Genomic DNA, 15,579 nt, shown 5'->3' with positions numbered 1-15,579 from the left:
TAGACCACATACTCCCAAAGGTACTGGACTTGCTACAGCCTGAGAGGCTGGAAAAGCCGCATGTTATTACCGTGTGTGAACGGTGCTTTAAGTGAGGTAGGGATATTTCATGTTTAGTTAGAGCTCAGAAAGGCAAGGGGTTAATTTATGTTTGCTCTGTGAAAATAAAGTTCAAGTTTGGACCTTGAACTTGGTGTCTGGTGAAGATACTTGTGAGAGTGACCCCCGGAAGAGAGCTAATCCCTTACAGTATGTATCTATGTATGTGTGTGTGTATGTCCGCGATCACTCAAAAACGCAACGATCGATTTCAACTAAACTTGGTATACACATCCCTTGCTACCTGGAAAGAAATCTTGTGGGGGTCTCAGCTCTCTAGGACGTACCGTTCCTGAGATATTCCCAAAATATGACTTGCATTAGCCAATATAAGCCTGCAAGTCTTTCACTCATATCCCAACTGCCATACACACGGTCACATGTCCCTTATCAGTCAATAGAAGCTCGCAAGCCCTTAGTCTCCACATCCACACAGTTTTACTCCAGGTTTCCATAACAACCCAGCCATTTTTCTTCACTGCCGTAGGTCAGCTTTAGGCTAGGGCTACCCGACACATAGGGTACAACTACACTGCTACATGCATCCATCTTGGATGGATTTCTTGTGACTGTCGTGTTGCAGTCGCAGAATGTCACAGTGCAACACCATAGCCTATCATTATGAAAATTGTTGCGCGACATTGGTACGACAAAATGTTGTGCGACACATGTCATCATGTAGCCCTAGCCTTAAAGGGGTAGGGCACTGTGGAGGACACTGTTAAGTTGGCAGGGGCCACAATTAAAGGTCACTGGAGGTCACTGTTAAAGGGGCATACACTGTGCAGGTCACTGTTAAGGGGGCGGGCACTGTGGTGGTCACTGTTAAAGGGACGGGCACTGTGAAGGTCACTGTTAAGGGCGCGTTTATTGTGGAGGTCGCTGTTAAAGTGGCAGGCACTGTGGAGGTCATTGATAAAGGGGCATTCACTGTGGAGGTCACTGTTAAAGGGACAGGCACTGTGGACATCATTGTTAAAGGTGTGGGGACTGAGGAGGTCATTTTTAAAGGGGCAGGCACTGTGGAGGTCACTGATTAAAAGGCGTTCACTGTGGAGGTCACTGTTAAGGGGGCAGGCACTGTGGAGGTCACTGTTAAAGGGGCAGGCACTGTGGGGTTCACTTTTAAAGGGGCAGGGTGCTGTAGAGGTCACTGTTATGGGGATACTGTCGATATCTTTTAACGACACACACAAACATGAAGTGAAATAGATAAAATATACCCATGCGAAGCCTGGGCCTTCTGCGAGGAGAGATACAAAAAGACACAATCTCTCTATTCAACACTCATAGTGGCATTATGAATGTAAATACTCCCCTGTACAGAGGTTGCAATTTCTGCCTTTACCAGAAAAAAAACACATAAGGATAATTACCTACCTAACTAAATGCTGTTTGCCTCAACCACAGAAAAGGCTTTCTTTCATTTTTTTTTTCTTTTTAAAAGAAGAAACAATAAAAGTTACATTTTATATAAATGATATATAAACATAATTTGCATAGCCTTAGGCTATTGATTTTCTTTTTTGTATTGATTTAGGGTCCATTCACACGTCCGTAGCGTGTTTTGCGGATCCACAAATCCGCGGATCTGCAAAACACGGACACCAGCAATGTGTGTTCTGCATTTTGCGGACCGCACATCGCCGGAACTAATAAAATATGCCTATTCTTGTCCGCAATTGCGGACAAGAATAGGACATGTTCTATTTTTTTGGGGAACGGAATTGTGGACACGGAAGTGCGGGTCCGCAAATCCATATCCGGCCAGCACATCATGCGGCCCCATAGAAATGAATGGGTCCGCAATTCCTTGCGGAACGAAATTGCGGACGTGTGAATGGGACCTTATTCTGGGCCAACTAGGGTCATTTTGATTTCATCTGTTGCATATGTCACAATTTGCAATCACACTTTGCAGCACACCTTACTGTGATGAGAAGATCTTGCTTGGAGTTAGAGAAGTTTGTAGCCAGACCTGTAAGGAAGGTGAATTTTGTGACCTTTTCCATCCTTTTGAATGGCCATGTATCCTTTTTCAGTTACCTTTTTCTTTACATTGTTGCCTGATTCTCAGGGGTGCACCGCCAATGAAGCGAGGTGAGGCGATTGCCTCAGGCAGCACCAGTCAGGGACAAGTGGGGGCGGAGGAAAAACCTTGGGCAATGAGTGCTTTCATTGTGTAAGTGCTCAATGTGCCGGCATACATACATAATTCCTCTGGGTAGCCATTTTGTATGCTTCTGGCCTATGTAAAGGAACAGTGAACTCTCATCTTCCTGAAGCCTGGGTCAAGTATGATATAGATGGACACTTTTATTACCACTACTCTGTGAGGCCGGCTATAAAAGGTCATAAAGGCCATACCAGGCCCAGCTCATCCTGTCCTATAAGATAAAGATCAGCTCGCTGTCAAGCCTGGCTGGAGCGTGACGTCATTAATTTCCAGGTCTGGTTTGAGGAGAGCTAATAGCCCTTAATTAGCTCTGGGCATAAAACCAGTCCACTTTCATATTTCAGTTATGAATCAACTTATGCCCTTTCTGACACCAGATCCAGGCTCTACAGAGTATTGTGGTTAATTGGGTATCAAATATGACCAGAGGATGTGATTCTGTAGCTCACCTATGGGTGGTAGAAGAACTACAGGTCCCAGCATTACCGTGTGTGGTCTCATTCTGTATGTAAATAAATAAGGATCGCAAATATGTATTCTGTATAAAAATATGCCGATGTATCAGGGAGATACAGGCTTAAGTATAATCCTCATTGTAGGAACTGAACTTTGATGGGGGTCATAAAACCCTTGGAGGCCAATCCCTAGGCTTCACAGTCACTCTGCTGCCATTGGCTGACAGGAGTAAGTCTCCTGCCCATGGCAGAGTTCATAAAAATCTGTGCACAAGGACAGAGGAGAGAGACCCATGGAACATCACCAGACACTTAATTGGACATTGACAGCATATCCCTGTATCAGAAGAACTTTGAGGGTCTCCCCTGATACATACTGAACTGGGTTTGCAAGGATTCAAAAAGGACATATGAGCGACCATCTGAAAGCCTCCAGAGAAACTAAGTATTCTTTCACCTTTTTCCCTTTCATTTGAACTGTCGTGATTATTTATATTGTTATTATTATTCTGTAGATTTATAGTCATTTTCCTTAGATTTGTATGCACTGCTTTTTACCTCTTATTAAAGATTATAAAATCTAAGTGGCCAAGTCTTCCATATTCTAAGCTGCTGAACAACGTACCTTGCCTTTGAAGAGACGTTACCAGGTAGTTAGTTAAATTGCATTTAGGAATTGTAGCTGGGGGTGATTGACTGCGGTTGGTCAGTAAGTGATATCCGGTTCATCCACTGATCTGTGTGATAGTGAATGACCCGGATAGTCGGCTCGTGGACCGGGAACCCACGTGGTGGCAGTTACCGAAGTGTAGTGGGGGGGGGTGTTAGCCGGATGGTAATACCCCGGTCACGTGAGGTCTCTGTGTGTGCGCAGACTCCGTCACAGACCACTACGTCAGAGCTGTGGGATCCAGGGCGATCGGATCCATAGTTCGTGACATTTTCTGGTGGCAGCTTACGGGATTCTGTATGCTTAGAATATTAGTGCATGAAGTTATGTCCATAACTCTGTACTAAAGGATTGAAAATTCTGGAAGACGAAGCACAGTGCATTAGTTTTGATAGAATAATAATTCACGACAGTACCCTCCCCTCTCTCTTGTTTTCTGTCCTATCTTTTATTTGGCAATAATGTCCGAATCCGTGAATTATGACGCCATGAGCGTGTCTGATATCACAGCTCTGTGTGAGCACAAAGGCATCCAAGTATATGGGAAAAATAAGACTGTCCTTATCCAGGAGTTATGTGCACGGAGGAGTCAAGAGTCATCCCTGCAGGATTCAGAGAATGGAGGACACTCAGGGGCCCCTGAGCCAGGTGACCCCTTCCAGAATGAGGATGAGGAACTGGGAGGAGGACAGCCTGCTGGGGCTTGCAGTCCTCTAGCTGGACATAACTCTGTCTCTATGCCATCCCAAAATGGTCTGGACCAACTAATGCTCAGTAACCCGGACTTATATTTTCGGCTGCTGGAGGCACGTCGGGCAGAGCGCAAGGCTGAGCTCGAGGCTGCAGAGCGCAAGGCTGAGCGAGAGGCTGCAGAACGAGAACAGGAAGCTATCCGCAGGCATGAACTGGAGATGGCCCGAGTACAGCTTCAGGGGTCCGACCGGCAGGCTACATCCACAGGCGCATCCCTGATGGTCAAGCCAAAACTGCCTGTGATGGAGTCTGAGAACTGTGACATTGATCTTTTCCTGCATGCTTTTGAAACCTCATGCCAGCAGTACCAGGTACCAGAGCCGCAGTGGGCGGGACATCTAATGTCCGCACTGAAGGGCAAAGCTATGGAGGCCCTGGTCGGACTACCATTAGCAGAGCGTACCAGTTACACGGTCATCAAAAAGGCTATTCTGGTCAAGTACCAGCTGACTCCAGAGACTTACCGTTTACGGTTCAGATACTTTTACGGACCATCTGGGCAAGTTGCAGACCACCTTCCAACAGTGGTCTGATCCCCTCACAGAGGACACCAAGCAGTCCCTGGCGGATCTGATGGTCCGAGAACAGTTTGTCTCCAATTGCCCCACAGATGTGCAAAAATATGTATGTGAGCACAAGCCGAAGAGTGCGCGAGAGGCGGCCGAGTTAGCCGATGAATACGTCGCCATGCCCAGCACTCGGGCATTCAAAGACACTCTGTCCCGCCTGGGAGGAACCTCTTCATCTGCTTCTTCCTCCCGGCCAGCTTTGTCGGTTCCGGTCCAGCGACCCTTTCACAGGCCTGCACAAAGACCCGAAGGAGTCAAGCCAGCACCGACAGATGTGCGCAAGTGCTATGCGTGTGGCAAGCCAGGACACCTCAGCCACTCGTGCCCGGAGAAGAAGACAGCACCCCCTGGCAAGCTTGCCCGCAACCCATCATCTGTGCTGTTGGTGAATGGAGCTGCAAGACACACCGCAGACAACCTACAGTCGGTTACTGTGGGCAACCGGTGCACCACAGGCTTCCGCGATACAGGAGCCGAAGTCACACTAGTTCGGCCTGAACTAGTGGATGACGCAGACCTTATTCCCGGCAAAAGCCTCACCATCACGGGAGTTGGGGGGGTGAGCCCTAATGTTCCCCTAGCTCGTGTTTTCCTTGATTGGGGGGCTGGGAGTGGAGTAAGGGAAGTGGGAGTCTCGGCGGAGATCCCCACAAATGTTTTATTAGGCACTGACCTAGGACGATTGGTCTCGTGCTACGTGCCCCCTGGAAGCACACAGGACTCACCCGTCCCTATGGAGGTCCCTGGACATACCGAGGTACTGTGCAAGGATGTTTGCATAACATCAGAAAACCTTGGGGATGGACCGCGGGAGGTGGGAGGTGGGGTGTGTGGGAGCAGTTCTCCTACGTCAGGAGATGTAGAGGGGATGGCGGGTGTATGTACACAGGTAGCGGACATGTGTTTAACTGATTCAAGTTGTGCAAATGTTAAATGTTATGACATTATTGTGCCTGTGTTGCCCGTCACTCGCAGGGCTGCAAAAGCCGCAGCGGAACGCTCCATTGGGGAAGAGCAAGTGGAAGTGTCCCCTTCCACCGGTTCGGACCCCGTGGACTTAACCGCGTCAGAGACTCAGCCACTGTCCCTGTTCGCCACAGGACAGCTGGCTGGGACTTGTAGTGCCGCCTTTGAGCAGGCCCTGCGAGATGACCCTACCTTGGAGCAGCTAAGAGGGTTAGCTGCCAGCCCTCCCACTGAGGGAGACAAATACCGAGTGTGTTGGGACAATGGGAAACTGTATAAGGAGGACATCTCCCACAGTGACAGTAGGGTGGGGCCACTCAAGAGGCAGCTCATTGTACCTGTGCAGTTCAGGGAACAATTACTGCAAGTGGCTCATGAGATCCCCTTAGCTGGTCACCTGGGAGTAACCAAAACAAAGTCCCGGGTGATGCAGAATTTTTTCTGGCCTGGCCTCGGGGCAGATGTCGCCAAGTACTGCAGGTCCTGCGACACCTGTCAGCGAGTTGGCAAAGCAGGAGACCGTCACCGAGCTCCATTGAATCCCTTACCGATAATTGATGAACCCTTCAGGAGGGTGGCCGTGGACATCATTGGTCCACTGGCCATCCCCAGCAGTTCGGGTAAACGGTTCATATTAACCCTGGTGGATTACGCAACGCGCTACCCAGAAGCAGTGGCGTTATCCTCCATTAGGGCGGACAAGGTTGCGGATGCCCTGCTGGGGATCTTCACGAGAGTGGGGTTCCCAGCTGAGCTTCTCAGCGACCAAGGACCTCAGTTTATGTCTGAACTAATGCAGGGGCTCTGTAGGAAAATACAGGTGAACCATATCGTAGCCAGCCCTTACCACCCACAAACAAACGGCCTCTGTGAGCGCTTCAACGGGACGTTGAAGCAGATGCTGAAGACGTTCGTGGAGGCGCAAGGGACGGACTGGGAACGATATCTACCTCACCTGCTATTTGCCTACAGAGAGGTTCCCCAGGAGTCAACCGGGTTTTCGCCCTTTGAACTCCTGTATGGGCGACGAGTAAGAGGTCCCCTAGACCTAATCAGAGAGTCTTGGGAAGGCAAGGTTGCCGGAACAGGAGTCTCTGTAGTAGACTATGTCCTCAGGTTCCGAGACAAAATGGAGTCGCTTGTAGGTCTGGTACAGGAGAATATGGTGCAGGCCCAAAGCAAACAGAAGCAGTGGTATAACCGCACTGCCCGAGAGAGAATCTACCAGGAGGGGCAGAAGGTCTATGTCCTGCTGCCGATGCGGCAAAACAAACTGCAAGCTGCATGGGAAGGGCCGTACCCCATTGTCAAACGTCTGAGTAAGGTAAATTATGTGGTGGGCCTTGGAGAGGGAGGTAGAAGACAGAAGACGTTTCACGTCAACATGCTCAAGGAGCATCGCGAGAGAACGCCACATGTTATGCCGGTTTGCAGCCTGCCCGAAAGGGAGGAGGCCGACCCCCTACTAGATCTGCTAGCTGACACTCGAGAGTTGGAGGTGGACTTAACCCTCAACCCTCAACTCTCGTCCCAGCAGAGATCTCAGCTCTTAGAAGTGTTGACGGCTCACCGTGACACTTTTACAGGGAAACCCGGGAGAACACACCTTGCAGTCCATCATGTGGACACAGGTACACATGCTCCCACAAAGCAGTCCGCCTACCGAGTCTCAATGGAGGTCCAGGCAGACCTCAGGAGGGAGATCGAGGATATGAAGCAGCTCGGGGTCATTCAGAAATCCCACAGTGCTTGGGCCTCACCGGTGGTTCTGGTCCCGAAGAAAGATCAGACAACCAGGTTCTGTGTGGATTATCGGAAACTGAATGCCATCACAACCTCGGATGCTTACCCCATGCCCAGGATTGATGAACTGTTAGATAAGTTGGCAGGAGCCAGCTACCTGACAATCATGGACCTGAGCAGGGGGTATTGGCAGATTCCCCTGACCTCGGAGGCTCAGGAGAAGTCGGCCTTCATCACCCCTTTCGGCTTATATGAATTTACTGTAATGCCGTTTGGGATGAAGAATGCGCCAGCCACCTTTCAAAGGCTTGTGAATGACTTGCTGGAAGGACTAGAAGAATGTGCTGTCGCCTATTTAGACGACATTGCCGTGTATAGCGCCACGTGGAAGGAGCACCTGGTGCACCTGTCGCAAGTACTGGACAAACTTGCTGCGGCTGGACTAACTGTTAAGCCTAGCAAGTGCCAGCTGGGCATGAATGAGGTCACTTACTTAGGCCACAGAGTAGGAGGAGGCACACTGAGGCCTGAAATAGAGAAGGTGGAAGCCATTACGAGATGGCCAACACCCCTCACCAAGAAACAGGTCATGTCTTTCTTGGGAACGGCCGGGTACTATAGGAAGTTCATCCCGAACTATAGCACCCTGGCCAAGCCTCTGACAGACTTGACCAAGAAGAAGCTGCCCAGGATGGTGTCATGGACGCCGGAATGCGAGCAAGGCTTCCAGGCCCTGAAGGATGCACTAGCCAGTTCTCCTGTGCTTCAGGCCCCAGATTTCACTCGGAAGTTTGTGGTCCACACGGATGCTTCCGCCTTTGGTCTGGGTGCAGTCCTGAGTCAGGTGAACCAGGCCGGGGAGGAGCATCCTGTACTATACCTGAGCCGTAAGTTACTGGCCAGGGAGACCAGCTACTCCACAATAGAGAAGGAGTGTTTAGCTATTGTGTGGTCCCTGCAAAAGCTACAACACTACCTGTATGGACGCAATTTCACAGTGATCACCGATCACAATCCCCTCAGCTGGTTGGCACGTCTCGCAGGAGACAATGCGAAACTGCTGAGATGGAGCCTGATTTTGCAGCAGTACAACTTCACCGTGCAGCACAGAAAAGGTAGTTTACATGGAAATGCCGACGGGTTGTCGCGGCAGGGAGAATCGGCCGGAGACGGCTGGGTTGCTGAAGAATAGGCTTGTGGCCATTTCCCCAGGCAACCTTTTAAAAGAGGGAGGTGTGCCGGCATACATACATAATTCCTCTGGGTAGCCATTTTGTATGCTTCTGGCCTATGTAAAGGAACAGTGAACTCTCATCTTCCTGAAGCCTGGGTCAAGTATGATATAGATGGACACTTTTATTACCACTACTCTGTGAGGCCGGCTATAAAAGGTCATAAAGGCCATACCAGGCCCAGCTCATCCTGTCCTATAAGATAAAGATCAGCTCGCTGTCAAGCCTGGCTGGAGCGTGACGTCATTAATTTCCAGGTCTGGTTTGAGGAGAGCTAATAGCCCTTAATTAGCTCTGGGCATAAAACCAGTCCACTTTCATATTTCAGTTATGAATCAACTTATGCCCTTTCTGACACCAGATCCAGGCTCTACAGAGTATTGTGGTTAATTGGGTATCAAATATGACCAGAGGATGTGATTCTGTAGCTCACCTATGGGTGGTAGAAGAACTACAGGTCCCAGCATTACCGTGTGTGGTCTCATTCTGTATGTAAATAAATAAGGATCGCAAATATGTATTCTGTATAAAAATATGCCGATGTATCAGGGAGATACAGGCTTAAGTATAATCCTCATTGTAGGAACTGAACTTTGATGGGGGTCATAAAACCCTTGGAGGCCAATCCCTAGGCTTCACAGTCACTCTGCTGCCATTGGCTGACAGGAGTAAGTCTCCTTCCCATGGCAGAGTTCATAAAAACCTGTGCACAAGGACAGAGGAGAGAGACCCATGGAACATCACCAGACACTTAATTGGACATTGACAGCATATCCCTGTATCAGAAGAACTTTGAGGGTCTCCCCTGATACATACTGAACTGGGTTTGCAAGGATTCAAAAAGGACATATGAGCGACCATCTGAAAGCCTCCAGAGAAACTAAGTATTCTTTCACCTTTTTCCCTTTCATTTGAACTGTCGTGATTATTTATATTGTTATTATTATTCTGTAGATTTATAGTCATTTTCCTTAGATTTGTATGCACTGCTTTTTACCTCTTATTAAAGATTATAAAATCTAAGTGGCCAAGTCTTCCATATTCTAAGCTGCTGAACAACGTACCTTGCCTTTGAAGAGACGTTACCAGGTAGTTAGTTAAATTGCATTTAGGAATTGTAGCTGGGGGTGATTGACTGCGGTTGGTCAGTAAGTGATATCCGGTTCATCCACTGATCTGTGTGATAGTGAATGACCCGGATAGTCGGCTCGTGGACCGGGAACCCACGTGGTGGCAGTTACCGAAGTGTAGTGGGGGGGGGGTGTTAGCCGGATGGTAATACCCCGGTCACGTGAGGTCTCTGTGTGTGCGCAGACTCCGTCACAGACCACTACGTCAGAGCTGTGGGATCCGGAGCGATCGGATCCATAGTTCGTGACACTCAACTCTGCATATTCAAATGTATCGCTGTTCTAAGGACAGTGATACAGTTGAATGCTGTGATGGGGCATGGAAGTGATGTCTACCTGCCCTACCGTTCGTTCTAATAGGATTAGTCCTAGAGCGTGTAGCCTATTAGTGGCGTTTCATCATCATCACGCTGCCTGAGCAGGGCTTCATATATCTCAGGGCACAGAGCAGAAGAGGTCTGTGTCCTGCACCACATTTCTGACAGCAGAATGGAAGTAAGTATTTGAGTTTATTATTATTACTAGCAGAAGGACCCATCTTTGCACGGGTATATTTCATCTATTTCACTTTTTCACATGTTTGTGTGTGTTGTTAAAAGATATCGATAGTATCGATAGTATCCACCATACAGGCCCGTCGCTAACAGACAGGCAAAACAAGCAATTGCTTGGGGCCCCGAGCTGGCCCGGGGCCCCAAACTTCTGTCGATTTATTTTATTTTATTTTATTTTTTATTTCCACACACACTACACACAGGCAGCCAGGCCCGAGTCATGGTCCGAGGCTCGGGCCTGGCTGGGGAGGAGTCAGGACTAGAGCAGAGTGCACGCAGGGCCGGGCCGACACAGTGGCTGCGGAGGCTCCAGCCAGGCCACTGAGAACTCAGAAGATCCGATAGTATTTTCTAACCCCCAGGCGTTCCCATGGTGACAGGGACGCTTGCCTGGGGGTTAGAATATACAGGGCCACGCCGCTCACAGCAGTATATTTATAAACTAATCAGTAACTACTTTAACTTTAATAATTGCTCATTGCTGAGCTCTTTACTTGGATTTTTTTGGATATCTTACTTTGTCTTAGCTCCTCCGGTAACAGCAGGCAGTGCGGGGGGCGGCGCTCACTCACTGACGTCACGCGCCTGCTCCTCCCACTAGGCGGCGCAGGCGCGTGACGTCAGTGAGTGAGCGCCGCCCCCCGCACTGCCTGCTGTTACCGGAGGAGCTAAGACAGAGTAAGATATCAAAAAAATCCAAGTAAAGAGCTCAGCAATGAGCAATTATTAAAGTTAAAGTAGTTACTGATTAGTTTATAAATATACTGCTGTGAGCGGCGTGGAGGGGGATCTGTGGATGGCACTGTTATGAGGGGGGGGATCTGTGGATGGCAGTGTTTAGGGGGGGATCTGTGGATGGCACTGTTTAGGGGGGATCTGTGGATGGCATTGTTTAGGGGGGGATCTGTGGTTGGCACTGTTTAGGGGGGGGTCTGTGGATTGCACTGTTTAGGGGGGATCTGTGGATGGCACTGTTTAGGGGGGGATCTGTGGATGGCACTGTTTAGGGGGGATCTGTGGATGGAACTGTTTAGGGGGGATCTGTGGATGGCACTGTTTAGGGGGGGATCTGTGGATGGCACTGTTTAGGGGAGGGGGATCTGTGGATGGCACTGTTTAGGGGAGGGGGGATCTGTGGATGGCACTGTTTAGGGGGGATCTGTGGATGGCACTGTTTAGGGGGGGGATCTGTGGATGGCACTGTTTAGGGGGATCTGTGGATGGCACTGTTTAGGGGGGATCCGTGGATGGCACTGTTTAGGGGGGGATCTGTGTATGGCACTGTTTAGGGGGGGATCTGTGGAGTCGGCAGTCATCATGAAGCGGAATTATGCTTCAGGAAGCCAGAAAAGAAAGAAGAGAAAGGAAGAGGAGGATAAAAAAAAACAAGATAGTGGTAAGTGATAAATTACATACACGTAAGGTTGGGAGGGCGTGGAGGCGGGGGGGGCCTCCATGTCTATTTTGCTTGGGACCCCAAATTCCTTCAAACAGCCCTGCCACCATAGTGACCATTCACAAGAAAGGTAGTAGGGAGGAATCGGGCAACTATAGGCCAGTAAGCCTGACATCAATAGTGGGGAAATTAATGGAAACCATACTTAAGGAGAGGATTGTGGAACATCTAAAATCCCATGGATTGAAAGATGAAAAACAGTATGGGTTTACTTCAGGGAGATCATGTCAAACTAATCTTATTGATTTTTTTGATTGGGTGACTAAAATAATAGATGGAGGAGGTGCAGTAGACATCGCTTATCTAGACTTTAGTAAGGCTTTTGATACTGTCCCACATAGAAGGCTTATCAATAAATTGCAGTCTTTGGGCTTGGACTCCTATATTGTTGAATGGATTAGGCAGTGGCTGAGGGACAGGCAACAGAGGGTTGTAGTCAATGGAGTATATTCAGACCATGGTCTTGTTACCAGTGGGGTACCTCAGGGATCTGTTCTGGGACCCATATTGTTTAATATCTTTATCAGCGAAATTGCAGAAGGCCTCGATGGTAAGGTGTGTCTTTTTGCTGATGACACAAAGATTTGTAACAGGGTTAATATTCCTGGAGGGATACACCAAATGGAAAAGGATTTAGGAAAACTAGAGGAATGGTCAAAAATCTGGCAACTAAAATTTAATGTTGATAAGTGCAAGATAATGCACCTGGGGCGTAAAAACCCAAGATCAGAATATACAATCAGTGATACAGTCCTAACCTCAGTATCTGAGGAAAGGGATTTAGGGGTCATTATTTCAGAAGACTTAAAGGTAGGCAGACAATGTCATAGAGCAGCAGGAAATGCTAGCAGAATGCTTGGGTGTATAGGGAGAGGCATTACCAGTAGAAAGAGAGAGGTGCTCATGCCGCTCTACAGAGCACTTGTGAGACCTCATTTGGAGTATTGTGCTCAGTACTGGAGACCATATCTCCAGAAGGATATTGATATTTTGGAGAGAGTTCAGAGAAGAGCTACTAAACTGGTATATGGATTGCAGGATAAAACTTACCAGGAAAGATTAAAGGACCTTAACATGTATAGCTTGGAAGAAAGATGAGACAGAGGGGATATGATAGAAACTTTTAAATACATAAAGGGAATCAACAAGGTAAAAGAGGAGAGAATATTTAAAAGAAGAAAACTGCTACAAAAGGACATAGTTTTAAATTAGAGGGGCAAAGGTTTAAAAGTAATATCAGGAAGTATTACTTTACTGAGAGAGTAGTGGATGCATGGAATACCCTTCCTGCAGAAGTGGTAGCTGCAAATACAGTGAATGAGTTTAAGCATGCATGGGATAGGCATAAGGCCATCCTTCATATAAGGTGGGGCCAGGGGCTATCCATAGTATTCAGTATATTGGGCAGACTAGATGGGCCAAATGGTTCTTATCTGCCGGCACATTCTATGTCTCTCTACAGCACCATGCCCCTTTAACTGAACTCTACAGCCCCTCACCCCTTAACAATGACCCCCCCCACAGCACCCTGCCCCTTTAACAGTGAACTGCACAGTGCCCGCCTGTCACGCCTTGCCCTGTGAATGTGCGGAGATCTGACAGGCTGGCTGCACATGTCTGATTCTTCTCTTTGTTTTGGTTTGGGTTTGAGCTGGATCCACCTTCCCTCAGGTGTACTGGGTTGATTATTAGCGAGGCTATTTATTCCTTCTCCCCCCAGTGGCCTATGCAGGTTATAGTTCTTTCCTGGGAGCTCTTGATGTGTGTTGGATTGTCTGCTCCAGCTCTGCTCAGATAAGTCCTCTCCTTTATTTCCCTTTGTGTGTTCTATAGGCCTCTAGGAAGACGCTTGCTTCTTCTTGAAGAAGCAGGTTGCCTCTTCCCTTTTCCCTGCTGCTTAGGGTTTGCCCAGGGCTTTCAGGTTTAGGCACAAGGGCATGTGCATATCCACCCTAAGGGTATGCACATAGGCACAGCAGTTTAGGGAAAGCTTTTAGGGATCGCTAGGAGGTGACCCTTTTCTCCCTAGCTTTTGGGCCTAGTCGTTTATTCTGTTTGTTTTCCCATGTTTGGTTATTTCCCCGCTTACCTACCTTCTGTGACACCGCCCCTTTAACAGGGATCTCCACAGTGCCCGCCCCTTTAACAGTGACCTCCACAGTGCCCGCCCCTTTAACAGTGACCTCCACAGTGCCCGCCCCTTTAACAGTGACCTCCACAGTGCCCGCCCCTTTAACAGTGACCTCCACAGTGCTCGCCCCTTTAACAGTGAACTCCACAGTGAACGCCCCTTTAACAGTGATCTCCACAGTGTCCGCCCCCTTAACAGTTGACTACACAGCAGCTGCCCCTTCAATAGTGGCCTGACCCTTAACAGTGGCCTCCACAGTGAACACCCCCTTAACAGTGAACTCCACAGTGCCCACCCCTTTAACAGTGACCTCCACAGTGGCCTGCCCCTTTAATTGTGGCCCCTGCCAACTTAACAGTGTCTTCCACAGCGCCCTGCCCCTTTAATAGTGGCCCCTGCCCCCTTTACAGTGACCTACACATCGCCCTGCCCCTTTAAGGCTAGGCTAGGGCTACATGACGACATGTGTCGCATGTAATTTTGTCGTACATATATCGAGCTACAATTTTTATAATGATAGGCTATGGTGTTGCACTGCAACATTCTGCGACTGCAATATGACAGTCGCAAAAAATCCATCCAAGATGGATGCATGTAGCAGTGTAGTTGTGCCCTATGTGTCGTGTAACCCTAGCCTAAAGCTGACCTACAGCAGTGAAGAAAAATGGCTGGGTTGTTATGGAAACCTGGAGTAAAACTGTTTGTATGTGGAGAGTAAGGGCTTGCGAGCTTCTATTGGCTGATAAGGGACATGTGACCGTGTGTATGGCAGTTGGGATATGAGTGAAAGACTTGCAGGCTTGTATTGGCTAATGCAGGTCATATTTTGGGAATATCTCAGGAACGGTACATCCTAGAGAGCTGAGACCCCCACAAGATTTCTTTCTAGGTAGCAAGGGATGTGTATACCAAGTTTAGTTGAAATCGATGGTTGTGTTTTTGAGTGATCGCGGACATACACACACACATACACACATATATATATATATATATATATATATATATATATATATATATATATATATATATACACACAGTGGATATAAAAAGTCTACACACCCCTGTTAAAATGTCAGGTTTCTGTGATGTAAAAAAATTAGACAAAAATAAATCATTTCAGAACTTTTTCCACCTTTAATGTGACCTATAAACTGTACCACTCAATTGAAAAACAAACTGAAATCTTTTAGGTGGGGGAAAGAAAAAAAACAAACTAAAATAATGTGGTTGCATAAGTGTGCACACCCTCTTTTAACTGGGGATGTAGCTGTGTTCAGAATTAAAGGGCTTCTGTCACCCCACTAAACTCTTTTTTTTTTTGTGTACTTATAATCCCTATCCTGCGATATATCTATACATTATGTTATTAATCATTTTCGTTCAGTAGATATCTCAAAAAACTTACTTTTATAATATGCTAATTACCTGTCTACCAGCAAGTAGGGCGTCTACTTGCTGGTAGCAGCCGCAAAAAAATGCCCCCTCCTCCTGTTGATTGACAGGGCCAGCCGCGATCTCCTCCTCCGACTGGCCCTGTCAGCATTTCAAAAATCGTGCGCCTGTGTTGATTCGGCGCAGGCGCTCTGAGATAAGGAGGCTCGCCTCCTCAGCACTCCCTCAGTGCGCCTACGCCGATGACGTCTTC

At 48.1% G+C, this 15,579-nt stretch overlaps 1 protein-coding gene across 4 annotated transcripts in view; it reads right to left on the bottom strand.

Moving 5' to 3' along the window:
• The window catches only part of GABRA3 (gamma-aminobutyric acid type A receptor subunit alpha3), a 487,939-nt gene that overhangs the window by 381,378 nt on the left and 90,982 nt on the right, over positions 1-15,579 (bottom strand). The gene's annotated exons all lie outside the window — the stretch shown is intronic.

The sequence above is a fragment of the Bufo bufo genome, chromosome 8 (assembly GCF_905171765.1).
Source record: "Bufo bufo chromosome 8, aBufBuf1.1, whole genome shotgun sequence".
NCBI classification, from domain to species: Eukaryota; Metazoa; Chordata; class Amphibia; order Anura; family Bufonidae; genus Bufo; species Bufo bufo.
Note: the sequence above shows the minus strand (reverse complement) of the source record. Positions and strands in the feature narration are given on the sequence as shown.